Genomic DNA, 13,863 nt, shown 5'->3' on the forward strand with positions numbered 1-13,863 from the left:
GGCAAGTGATTGTTATTTAAGCACTTACCTCAAAGCCCCAAGTCCTACACAGTAGAGCCTCCCTCCCTCCTCCTCTAACCTAATTAAAAGTCCACAGACTCACAGCAGGAAGAGCAGGAGCGTCGATCAGAGGCCTACAGGTGGGTGAGTCTTTGCTTTAAAGATTAGAAAATACCTATCTCGACTGGTGGAGCCCTCCATTCCTGTTCCAGCAACAGAAAGAGTGGGGGCTCTAACCATGAAGGATTCTCGTGTGTTGTTAAGGTAAGGCCTTTCAATTTATATTTCTTGTGTATTGTGTAATTGATTAAAAGTTTAATTGCTTAATTAAAAAAGACAGTAGCAGAGAAGTACTATAAATTATTTAATACATACATTGTAGAAGCTAACTAAATAAGTAGTAATGGCTGGACAGGTGATGTGTTGTAGTTGTATGACGTAGGAGCTGGCTGATCCCATTGTGAACAGCAGCGTCCTCATCTGCAGCAAGTGTTGGTTGCTCGAAGAACTCCGGATCAGAATAAATGATCTAGAATCTGAGCTTCAAACTCTGCGGCATATCTGGGAGGGGGAGAGTTACCTGGACACTTTATTTCAGGAGGCAGTCACACCCAGCAGATTAAGTAATTCAAATTCAAAAAGTGTTCAGGGACAACAGGGTGTGACTGTAAGTGAGGCAGATAGGGGGATTCTGAGTTCAGGAGTGCAGGAGCCTCAGCCCTTGACCTTGGCCAACAGGTATGAGATTCTTGCTCCCTGTATGGGTGAGGGAAAGGACTGTGGACAGGATGAACCAGCTGGCCATGGCACCGTGGTGCAGAAGGCCATTCAAGAGTGGGAAGAAAAAAGACAGGTAGTTGTTATAGGGAATTCTATAATTAGGGGGACAGATAGTACCCCATGCAAGTCGGATCGGGAGTCCTGCATGGTGTGTGCCTGCCCAGTGCCAGGGTGCGGAACATCTCCGACCGGCTTGAAAGGATATTGGAGCAGGAGGGGGAGGATCCAGTTATTGTGGTCCACATTGGGACTAACAACATAGGCAAAGCTAGGGTAGCGGACCTATTCAGGGATTATCAAGCACTAGGAAAGAACTTGAAGTACAGGTCCTCAAGGGTCATAATCTCCGGATTACTGCCTGAGCCACGTGCCAACTGGCATAGGGAAAAGAAAGTTAGGGAAGTAAACATGTGGCTAAGGGATTGGTGTGCGAAAGAGGGATTCCATTTCATGGGGCATTGGCATCAGTTTTGGAACCGGCGGGGGGGGATCTGTACCATTGGGACAGTCTCCACCTGAACCGATCTGGAACCAGTGTTCTAGCAAAAAGGATAAATAGGGTGGTCAGTAGGACTTTAAACTTCTGAGTCGGGGGGAAGGGAAAGCGAAAGTGACAGGGAGTATGGAGTTAAATGGAAAGATAAGCAACAGGATAGCATGTGTACAGGGGAGGTTTAAGCTCGAGGTAGACTAAGAATACAGGAAAACGGAAGGATGTCTTAAGACATCTTAGGATTTCCAATCTCTCTAATAATGATAAGAAAGTTAGCATTAAGGCACTTTACCTAAATGCTCATAGTATTCGCAAAGTAGATGAATTAACAGCACAAATCATCTTGAATGATTATGATGTGGTAGGCATCACAGAGACATGGTTGCAGGGAGTTCAGGACTGGCAGTTAAACATCCAAGGTTTCACAACTTATCAAAAAGACAGGGAGGTGGGCAGAGGCGGCAGGGTTGCCTTGTTAGTTAAGAATGAAATTAAATCTACGGCACTGAATGACATAGGGTCAGAGGATGTGGAGTGTGTGTGGAGTTGAGGAACCACAGAGGCAAAAAAACCATAATGGGAATTATGTACAGACCTCCTAACAGTAGTCAGGACCAGGGCGCAAGATGCACAGGGAAACAGATAGGGCATGTCAGAAAGGCAAGGTCACAGTGATCATGGGGGACTTCAATATGCAGGTGGACTGGGTGAATAATGTTGCCGGTGGATCCAAAGAAAGGGAATTCATGGAATGTTTGCAGGATGGATTTTTGGAACAGCTTGCGATGGAGACCACAAGGGAGCAGGCTATTCTGGATTTGGTGCTATGTAATGAGCCTGACTTTATAAAAGGTCTTAAAGTAGGGAACACTTAGGAGGCAGCGATCATAACATGGTAGAGTTCAGTCTGCAGTTTGAAAGAGAGAAGGCAAAATCGGATGTAATGGTGTTCACAGTTAAATAAAGGTAATTACAGGGGCATGAGAGAGGAATTGACGAAAATCAGTGTTGGGGCCGCAGTTAGAACATAGAACAGTACAGCACAGAACAGGCCCTTCAGCCCACGATGTTGTGCCGACCATTGATCCTCATGTATGCACCCTCAAATTTCTGTGACCATATGCATGTCCAGCAGTCTCTTAAATGACCCCAATGACCTTGCTTCCACAACTGCTGCTGGCAATGCATTCCATGCTCTCACAACTCTGTGTAAAGAACCCGCCTCTGACATCCCCTCTATACTTTCCACCAACCAGCTTAAAACTATGACCCCTCGTGTTAGCCATTTCTGCCCTGGGAAATAGTCTCTGGCTATCAACTCTATCTATGCCTCTCATTATCTTGTATACCTCAATTAGGTCCCCTCTCCTCCTCCTTTCCTCCGATGAGAAAAGTCCGAGCTCAGTCAACCTCTCTTCATAAGATAAGCCCTCCAGTCCAGGCAGCATCCTGGTAAACCTCCTTTAAACCCTCTCCAAAGCATCCACATCTTTCCTATAATAGGGCGACCAGAACTGGACGCAGTATTCCAAGTGCGGTCTAACCAAAGTTTTATAGAGCTGCAACAAGATCTCACGACTCATAAACTCAATCCCCTTGTTAATGAAAGCCAAAACACCATATGCTTTCTTAACAACCCTGTCCACTTGGGTGGCCATTTTAAGGGATCAATGTATCTGCACACCAAGATCCCTCTGTTCCTCCACACTGCCAAGAATCCTATCCTTAATCCTGTACTCAGCTTTCAAATTCGACCTTCCAAACTTCATCACCTCGCATTTATCCAGGTTGAACTCCATCTGCCACCTCTCAGCCCATCTCTGCATCCTGTCAATGTCCTGCTGCAGCCTACAACAGCCCTCTATACTAACAACGACACCTCCAACCTTCATGTCGTCTGCAAACTTGCTGACCCATCCTTCAATCCCCTCATCCAAGTCATTAATAAAAATTACAAACAGTAGAGGCCCAAGGACAGAGCCCTGTGGAACACCACTCACCACTGACTTCCAGGCAGAATATTTTCCTTCTACTACCACTCGCTGTCTTCTGTTGGCCAGCCAATTCTGTATCCAGACAGCCAAGTTCCCCTGTATCCCATTCCTCCTGACCTTCTGAATGAGCCTACCATGGGGAACCTTATCAAATGCCTTGCTGACGTCCATATTCACCACATCCACAGCTCGACCCTCATCAACTTTTCTAGTCACATCCTCAAAGAACTCGATAAGGTTTGTGAGGCATGACCTGCCCCTCACAAAGCCGTGTTGACTGCATTTAATCAAGCCATGCTCTTCCAGATGGTCATAAATCCTATCCCTCAGAATCCTTTCTAACACCTTGCAGACGACAGACGTGAGACTTACTGGTCTGTAATTGCCGGGGATTTCCCTATTTCCTTTCTTGAAGAGAGGAATTACATTTGCCTCTCTCCAGTCCTCAGGTACGACTCCAGTGGAGAGTGAGGATGCGAAGATCTTCACAAGTGGCGAAGCAATTGCATTTCTCGTTTCCCAAAGCAGCTGAGGACAAATCTGGTCCAGGCCTGGCAACTTGTCAATCTTAATGTTTGACAAAATTTTCAGCACATGTTCGCTTTATACATTAATGATCTGGATGAAGGGACTGGGGGGGACGTTCTGGCGAAGTTTGCTGATGATACGAAGATAGGTGAACGGGCAGGTAGTACTGAGGAGATGGGGAGGCTGCAGAAAGATCTAGACAGTTTAGGAGAGTGGTCCAGGAAGCAGAGCCTAGCAGGGAAGACAGTAGAGCAACAGTGGCAGGAGTTTCTGAGTGTAATTGAGGACACAGTACAGAGGTTCATACCAAAGAAAAGAAAGATTATCCGGGGTGGGATTAGGCAGCCATGGCTGACAAAGGAAGTCAGGAAATGCATCAAAGAAAAAGGGACAGGCTATAAAGTGGCCAAGAGCACTGGGAAATCAGAAGATTGGGGAGGCTACAAAAAAAAAGGATAACAAAGACAGAAATAAGGAAGGAGAGGATTAAATATGAAGGTAGGCTAGCTAGTAATATTAGAAATGAGACTAAAAGTTTCTTTCAGTGCATAAGAAACAAACAAGAGGCACAAGTAGACACTGGGCTGCTCCAAATTGATGCTGGAAGGCTAGTGATGGGAGATAAGGAAATAGCTGAAGAACTTAATAAGTACTTTGCGTCAGTCTTCACAGTGGAAGACATGAGTTGTATGCCAACAATTAGGGAGAGTCGGGGGCAGAGTTGAGTATGGTAAGCATTACAAAAGAGAAAGTGCGAGAAAAGCTAAAAGTTCAAAAAATTGATAAATCTCCTGGCCCCGATGGGCTACATCCTAGAGTTCTGAGGGAGGTGGCTGAGGAAATAGCGGAGGCTTTGGTTGTGATCTTTCAAAAGTCACTGGAGTCTGGCAAAGTCCCAGATGATTGGAAAATTGCTGTTCTAACCGTCTTGTTTAAGAAAGGATCAAGGCAAAAGATGGAAGATTACAGGCCGATTAGCCTAACCTTGGTTGTTGGTAAAATTCTAGAATCCATTGTAAAGGATGAGATTTCTAAATTCCTGGAAGTGCAGGGTCAGATTAGAACAAGTCAGCATGAATTTAGTAAGGGGAGGTCGTGCCTGACAAACCTGTTAGAATTCTTTGAAGAGGTAACAAGTATGTTGGACCAGGGAAACCTAGTGGATATTAGCTATCTAGACTTCCAAAAGGCCTCTGATAAGGTGCCTCACAGAAGGCTGCTGAGCAAGGTGAGGGCCCATGGTGTCCGAGGTGAGCTACTGGCTTGGATTGAGGATTGGCTGACTGACAGAAGGCAGAGAGTTGGGATAGAAGACTCTTTTTCGGAATGGCAATCGGTGACGAGTGGTGTCCCGCAGGGTTCAGTGTTGGGGCCGCAGCTGTTCGCTTTATATATTAATGATCTGGATGAAGGGACTGGGGGGGGGGGGGGGGGGAGAGAAGGGTGAAAGTTAGGTAAACAGGCAGGTAGTACTGAGGAGATGGGAGGCTGGAGAAAGATTTAGACAGTTTAGGAGAGTGGTCCAGGAAATGGCTGATGAAATTCAACGTGAGCAAATATGAGGTTTTGCACTTTGGAAAAAAGAGTACAGGCATGGACTATTTTCTAAACGGTGAGAAAATTCGTAAAGCAGAAGTACAAAGGGATCTGGGCGTGTTGGTCCAGGATTCTCTAAACGTTAACTTGCAGGTAGAGTCCGTGATTAAGAAAGCGAATGTAATGTTGTCGTTTATCTCAAGAGGGTTAGAATATAAAAGCAGTGATGTGCTTCTGAGACTTGATAAAGCTCTAGTTAGGCCCCATTTAGAATACTGTGTCCAATTTTGAGCCCCACACCTCAGGAAGGACATACTGGCGCTGGAGCATGTCCAGCGGAGATTCACACGGATGATCCCTGGAATGGTAGGTTTAAAGTATGATGAACGGCTAAGGATCCTGGGATTGTATTCATTAGAGTTTAGATGGTTGAGGGGAGATCTAATAGAAACTTACAAGATAATGTATGCCTTCGAAAGGGTAGACGCTGGCAAGTTGTTTCTGTTAGGCGGGGAGACTAGGACCCGTGGGCACAGCCTTAGATTTAGAGGGGGTAATTTAAAACGGAAATGAGGAGACATTTCTTCAGCCAGAGAGTGGTGGACTTGTGGAATTCATTGGCACGGAGTACAGTGGAGGCCGGGACATTAGATGCCTTCAAGGCAGAGATCGACAAATTCTTGATCTCACAAGGAATCAAGGACTACGGGGAGAGTGCAGGGAAGTGGAGTTGAAATGCAAACTCCATACAAACATTCGCCCAAGGGTAGAATCGAACCTGGGTCCCTGGCACTGTGAAGCAGCAGTGAATAGCCAGTGGACCTGGTACATATCAGTATCAACAGGTTTAAAAAACAGGCACAGGTCCTAATAGCAGAATGTAGGGAGGAAGCAAGTTAAAAAAGTAGGACCGTGAAGATAGTGATATCACAAGTCAGACTAGAAAGAGCAGGATATATCAGATAAACATGTGGCTGAAGAGATGGTGCAAGGGATATCAGATTCCTGAGGCACTGGGACTGCTCTGGGGGAAGGAGGGATGAGTTGCACTTGAGCAGGGCTGGAACGGAGGTCCGAGGGATAGTATTTCTGTTCATGAGGTTGGAGAGTATTCAAATTAAAACAGCAGGAGGATGGGAATTTATACAGGAAGACAGAGAGAGGAAAACAAAAGCAAAAACAAAAGACAGAATGGGAATAAGAAAAGTGACAGCAGAGAATTCAAAGGAAAAAAATCAAACAACCAAAGATCAAAATAATAAGTTCAAAAGACAAGCCCTATTGCCTTCTGTCTCAATATGCAGAGATTTTTCAATAAAGTGGATGAATTGGTCATGCAAATAGATGTAAATATGTGTGGTATTGTTGGGATTGTGGAGATATGGCTGCAGTGTGACAAAGTATGGAGACTTAATACCCAGACGCATTCAGTTTTTAGGAAAATGAGATGCATGTAGAATTCCTGGCTAAAGAGGAAAATTAGCATAATAGTGGGATATAACACAATGTTAGATCTGGTGAAATGGAATCTATATGAGATGAGCTTAAAAACACCGAGTGGAAGCAAACAAGAATGGTGGTTATATAGAGACCCCAAAACTGAAGCAATGCTGGGGAATGAATTAAACAGGAAATTAGAGGCAAAAGTAATAAAGGTACAGCTGTAATTATGGGTAACTTTAACCTGCACAGTTTGGGCAAAACAAACTTGCATGTTAACCCGAAGATAATCCTGAACTTGGACTCCCAAGGCCCTTTAAGCTTCAGATTTCTAAAGCCTTTGCTCATGTAGAATACCATAGAAGAGGAATTCTTGGAATGTGCGCAGGATGGTTTTCTGCATCAATACATCGTGGAATCAACTATACAATAAAACCGAGTACTGTAGAATTAGAAAGAAATAGTTGGCAATCTAGCTGAGCGAGGCCTGTTGGGGAAGAGTGAAAATAATATGAGAGAGTTCTTAAATAAGTTGGAGAGTGACATAACTGATTCTGAAACGAGGATCCTAATCTAAATAAAGGAAACCATGATGAGGTACGAACTGGTCATGATAAATTGGGAAACGTTACTTAAAGGAATGACGATGGACAGGCAATGGTAAACATTTAAACAGTGCATGGGGGAACTGCAAGAATTGTTCATGTCCATTCAGCACAATAATCAAATAGGGTAAAGCGGCTCACAAGGAAAATCAAGGACAGTATCAGATCCAAAGAGGGTACTTACAAATTGGCCAAGAAAAAAAGCAAAGCACCTCAAGATTGGGAGCAGTTTATATTTTGATAAAGGAAGGTAAATGGATTGATTAAGAGGGTCAAAATAGAACAAAGAACAACACATCACAGGAACAGGCCCTTTGGCCCTCCAAGCCTGCGACAACACATTAAGACTGTCTTCACTTATGGGATCCATATTCCTCTAGTCTCTTCCATTCACATATCCATCCAGGAGTTTTTGAGAGTATGACACTAAGTTTGCACGGCACATACAAATTCTTTGTAAAAAGTATGTTGGGGGGGAAAAAAAATAAGCAAAAACAAATGTAGTCCCTTGGTCAGAAACAGGGGAAGTTATAATGGGCAACAAACAAAGGTAGACAAATTAAATACATATCTTGATAATGACTTCTCAAAGGGGAACACAAATAACATCGCAAAAGCATTGGAGAATGCAAGGTCTACGAGATGGAAGAACTGAAAGAAATTAGTTTTTATAGGGAAATTGATGGAATTAAAGGCTGATAAATCCCTCCGGCCCAATGATCTACATTCCAGAGAACTTAAGGAGGTAGCCCTAAAAATAGTGGATTGCACTGATGGTCATCTTTCAAGATTCACTACACTGGAACAATTGCTATGAATTGCATGATAACTAATGCAACCCCACTATTTAAAATAAAAGGTATAAAGAGAAAACATAGAATTATAAACCAGTTAGCCTGACATTAAAAAAATGCTTTACAAAATGCATTACAAAAGATTTAATAGTAGAGCTTGGAAGACAGTGAAAGGATCAGACACAGCAAGCATGGATTGACATAAAGGAAATTATGTGTAACGAATTGAGTGAAATTTTTTAAGGATGTAATTAGTCAAATTGATAAGGTGAAATCAACAGATGTCACTTTCTTGGATTTTCGGAAGGATTTTGACTAGGTCCCACATTAAAGATTAGCACGTAAATGAAAGTACATGGGCTTAGGGTAGTGTACTTGAGATGTTAAAGGGTTAATATTTGTTCTGCTAACATGTAAGAAATTAGGTGCTAAGCAGCACTGTGGGTGCCTCCATCTCGCAGACAAAATGTGGTAGTCTAATTATACTCCGCTCTCTGTAAACGTTGAACTAAGGCTAAAAGATAAGGAACTATCTAGTCAGACACATTGTTTTGGGGCAGCTGACCTTTGCCTCTACTGTTAGGTGATTAAGTTACATACTTTCACTGTTGCACGTGATTATGGGCGAGTAAAAACTGTATCTTGCATACATGACTGACTGTGATGTAAAATCCTATTTAAAGGGAGGACGGTTCCCTTATTAGCGAGCATCACTTGACACGGCTCCACAAGCCCCGCGAAGATTGTTAAGTGATCCTCCAAAAGCTTGTACTTGCTGAAATAAACTGTGGCTATTCACAGAAGTTGGTGTATCGCATTTGTATCAAGTCTGTAGGAATCTCCTAAAAGGGACAACCACATCCTGACATGGATAGAGAACTGGTTAGCAGACAGAAAATAAAAGGTAGAAATAAATGGATTTTTCTCCAAGTGACAGTCAATGACTATTGGAGTACTGCAGGGATCAATTCTTGGATCCTAGCTATTCATAATAAATATTAATTATTCTGATGAGGGAACTAAGTGTAATACTGTCAAGGATTTAGGTGACATGAAAGTTGGGTGGGAGGGTGAACTGAGAGGAGGATGCAGAAATGCTTCAATGTGATTTAGACAAGTTCAGTGGGAGGGCAAGTGCATGGCAGATGAAGTATAATGTGGATAAATGTAGCAAAAACAGTATTTGAAGGTTGATCTATTAGAAAATAAGACCTGGGTGGCCTTGTACATCACATGCTGGAAATAAGCACACAGGTGTGGCAAGCAGGGATAGAAGCAAATGGTATGTTGGCCTTCAAAGCAAGAGGATTTGAGTACAGGAGCAAGGATGTCTTGCTGTAATTGTACAGGGCCTTGGTGAGACCACATCCATGTGCAGTTTTGGTTTCCTTATCTGAGGAGGGATGGTCTACCAATCAAGGGAGTGCCACATAAGTTTACCAGACTGAATCTTGGGTGGCAAGATGGGCATATAAAGAGAGACTAGAGCACTTGGGACTATATTCTCTGGATTTTTTTGCCTACCTTATTTTTCAATCTCACAGAAATCTAGAAGATTCTAACAGGTGAGGATAAGGAAAACACAGGAAGAATGTTCCTGAAGACTAGGGATCCAGAGCCAGCTGTCACAGTCTAAGGATAGAGTAAGCCATTAGGACTGAGATAAAGAGAAATTTCTTCATTCAGAAAGTGGTAAGCCTGTAGAATTCTTTGCCATAGAAAGCAGTTGAGGTCGGAATACTGAATGTTTTCAAACAGAAGTTAAATATAGATACAGGGATTAAAGGGTATATAGAGACAACGGGAACTAGGTACTGAGTTAGATGATCGGTAGCAATCGTACTAAATGGCAAAGCAGGTTCGACGGGACAAATGGTTTACTCCTCCTGTTTTCTATGTTTCAATGCAAAAGCATAGGGAAAACGCAGGAGATTGGCAGTAGATAATGATGCTAATTTGAAGAGCCATGCAGACCTGATGGGTCAAATAGTTTCCATCCAAGCCATAACATATCTGTAATTCTGTGAAGTCTGTGGGAAACAGCAGAGATTCAACAATTCAAGCATTCAATAATGGAAGAGAAAGGCCATTGGAAGTGACATCAAGGCAGAAAAGAAGTAAAAGTTGTATCTGGAACATGTATTGCACAGTCAGAATGCAAAAATGAGAGACCAACTGAAAAACGCAAAGAAGGTGAAACAAAATGGGTACACAGATTACAGACAGAATTGCTGAACGTAATGTCGAGTCCAAAAGACTACAAAGTACCTAGCTGAAAAGTGACGCGCCATTATATGAGTTTGTGTGGAGCTTCAGTGAAACACTGCAGCAGGCCAAAGACAAAGGTCAGTGTTAGAGTAAGAACTAAAACAACAGTTGATCAATAGCTAGGGGTCATGCATGGAGACATCATTTTCATGATTCCACCTGGAACATTGAGGAATATAATTTTGTATCCTTTTATATCTCAGTTCATTTCATTCTACCCAGTATCCCAAACCTCTGAATGTAGCCATGCAACTCAGTCCAGACTAACTGAGCCATTACCAACAGCAAATACAGTTCTTTTGAGAAGGAATCTTAATATCCACAGGGCAGCAACTTACACGATATTTTGTTTTCATACCCCACATAAACCACGATAACACAAATTACATAAAAACCACTAGATAATAAAACACCACAATCCATCTACTTTGCCTTTTCCCAACCTAATCACTGCATAATTAAATAATACTTGATTTATTGACAAAACACGTAGTGAATAATCTCTGCTAAAGGTTAAAGGTAACCCAGAAATAAGAATTTAGTAAGATGAGTAGGTTACTCAGTCCAGTGAACCTGTTCTGCCATTTAACACAACTGTAGCTGACTGAACACTTCAATGCTTTTTCCCTCCTACACTATCTGCAGAACTCTTGATGCCATTGATCATCATAAATCTATTAATCTGTATGTTAAATATACTCAAAGGCTGAAACCAGAGAAGATGTGAAAAGCTTGGAAACCACAGTCTCCAAAGTCACCATCTTCTCACCCGCCATTCCAAGAAGCTAACAAAACATGAAAAAAAATCATTTGTTTTATTCATTTATGGGATGTAGGTGATGGAGGCTGGGGACAGCATTTTATTGCCCATCCCTAACTATCTTCTGAAACCATTGCAGTCCATGTGTAGTAGGGATACCCACAATGCTGTTAGAGAGGGAATTCTAGGATCTTGACCCAGTAACACTGAAGAAACAGCGATAACTTGTGAGAGATTTGGAGGAGAACAAGCAGATGATAGTATGCGTATGCACAGTCTGTATCTGTAGGGGTTCTGTTCGTCAGAACTCCCATAAATGATGAAATTCATGAGAGTAGAGTTCATTAAAAATAGTTTAAAAGGTTAAAGATACACAATTATTGTTGTTACTTATATTTTGGTGCAGATAGGCAAATTTGTGATTCATGTTTTCACAGATTCAGAGGATTTACTGTATCTGCTTCCCTTGTTTTTACAACTGGACGATAGTTCTTCCAGATGTCAAATGCTAATATGTTATTTGTCTGCAGAGAATGGATTGAGAACCCTTTGTATATGATTATAAACCTTTTATGAATGAAGTTTATTTTTGCACTAAAAATCTGCTGCCCTTGTTCTTCTCGATCAAAACGGTTATGGGTTTGGAAACTTTCTGCACTTAGTTAATATGCTTACTTACAAGCTGGTAGCAATACAAACAAGTCAGAATTTTAAATTGAGAAATTAAATACAGAAATACTACAATCAGCAACCATAATCAAATCCAATCTCCAAATGTTCAAGGTAAGCCAAGATAAGCCAAAACAAAATCAGATTGGTGGCAGACTAAGCCTTCTTGTCTTCAGTATTTCACAGGGGAATCAGTGAAAAATGATTCGCAAAAACAAGCAGCACACAATTTCTGAAGAGGACTCCCATTGACCCAGAAACGTTAACTTCCTTCTCTCCAAGGACGGTGCCAGACCTGCTAGGTTTCTCCAGCACTTGTTTTGAGTTTGCAACAACCGCTGGGGGCCCTGATGTTTTCTCATTCGGCTTGTTATTTGCTGCAATTGGTTATTGTTTCCGATTTTTAACAGCCTATCCACAAACCCTATCCTCTCCCTCAACGTGAAGTTGAACCAAGATAACAAAGTGTGGAGCTGGATGAACACAGCAAGCCAAGCAGCATCTCAGGACCACAAAAGCTGACGTTTCAGGCCTAGACCCTTCATCAGAGAGGGGGATGGGGAGAGGGTTCTGGAATAAATAGGGAGAGAGGGGGAGGCGGACCGAAGATGGAGAGAAAAGAAGATAGGTGGAGAGGAGAGTATAGGTGGGGAGGTAGGGAGGGGATAGGTCAGTCCAGGGAAGACGGACAGGTCAAGGAGGTGGGATGAAGTTAATAGGTAGGCAGTGGTGGGGGGGAGACGGGATGAGTTGGGCTGGTTGTGTTATGCAGTGGGGGGAGGGGACGAACTGGGCTGGTTTTGGGATGCAGTGGGGGAAGGGGAGATTTTGAAGCTGAAGTCCACATTGATGCCATGGGCTGCAGGGTTCCCAACCAGCCCAGCTCATCCCCTCCCCCCACTGCATCCCAAAACCTGTCTCTGCCTCCCTAACTTGTTCTTCCTCTCACCTCAAGTTGCATCTCCATTTCCTACCTACTAACCTCATCCCACCTCCTTGACCTGTCTGTCTTCCCTGGACTGACCTATCCCCTCCCTATCTTCCGACCCATACTCTCCTCTCCACCTATCTTCTTTTCTCTCCATCTTCGGTCCGCCCCCCCCTCCCTATTTATTCCAGAACCCTCTCCCCATCCCCCTCTCTGATAAAGAGTCTAGGCCCGAAACGTCAGCTTTTGTGCTCCTGAGATGCTGCTTGGCCTGCTGAGTTCATCCAGCTTCACACTTTGTTATCTTGGATTCTCCAGCATCTGCAGTTCCCATTAACTGTGAAGTTGAACCAGGTGGCAGCCTGTAGGAGGAAGACACCGCTGGTCGCCCGGAGACTAATCCCAGCCACAAGGTCAGCTGCCCAGCTCCCGTGACTACACCACTCTGCGGGATAGGCCTAACGAAACAGCCGCCTGGGGCGAGAGATGGGGGAACTCGGGGGAATCCGTCAGGGCCTAGCTGCTGGCTCCAAGCCTGAGCGCTTCAGGCGGACCCGGAGGTAGTGGGGTGAGAGTTTCTTATCCTCTGCTGCCTCCCCGATACCGCTTTAACGCTCACTTACCAACAAACTGCAGCAGCAATGTTTCCCCTTCCCTTCAATTAATCTGGGGGAGAGATAGATCGAATACTTCCCACAGGCACGAAGACAGCGATTAGAGGTGAAGATTGTTTGCGCTCGACCCACGACTCCAAGGCGTCAGGACGTTCCCACGCCATGCGTGCGCGTCACCAACACCCGGCATTGCGTTCCCGCACTGTGCTTGCGCGCCCCCCCACGCCGGCATCGGGCGTCATGACGTCACGTAGTTTTCTCCCCTCCCCACCGTCCCAGAAACAGGCGTCAGGGCGTGCCGCCGTGCGCGCGTGCCCCCACGCCGGCATCGGGCGTCATGACGTCACGTAGTATTCTCCCCTCCCCCGCCATCCCAGAAACAGGCGTCAGGGCGTGCCGCCGTGCGCGCGTGCCCCTGCCCGAGCAGTAGGCGTCAGTGCGTTCCGTCGTGCGT

The 13,863-nt window shown here is 44.1% G+C and overlaps 1 protein-coding gene across 1 annotated transcript in view; it reads right to left on the reverse strand.

Moving 5' to 3' along the window:
* Positions 1 to 13,587, reverse strand: part of supt5h (SPT5 homolog, DSIF elongation factor subunit) — a 92,701-nt gene extending 79,114 nt beyond the window's left edge. The window contains exon 1 of the mRNA XM_048522344.2: positions 13,419 to 13,587. The gene's annotated coding sequence lies outside the window, so the exon portion shown is untranslated. The remainder of the gene's footprint in view (positions 1 to 13,418) is intronic.
* Positions 13,588 to 13,863: the final 276 nt, after the last annotated feature.

This window comes from Stegostoma tigrinum, chromosome 39, assembly GCF_030684315.1.
Source record: "Stegostoma tigrinum isolate sSteTig4 chromosome 39, sSteTig4.hap1, whole genome shotgun sequence".
In the NCBI taxonomy this organism is placed as follows: domain Eukaryota; kingdom Metazoa; phylum Chordata; class Chondrichthyes; order Orectolobiformes; family Stegostomatidae; genus Stegostoma; species Stegostoma tigrinum.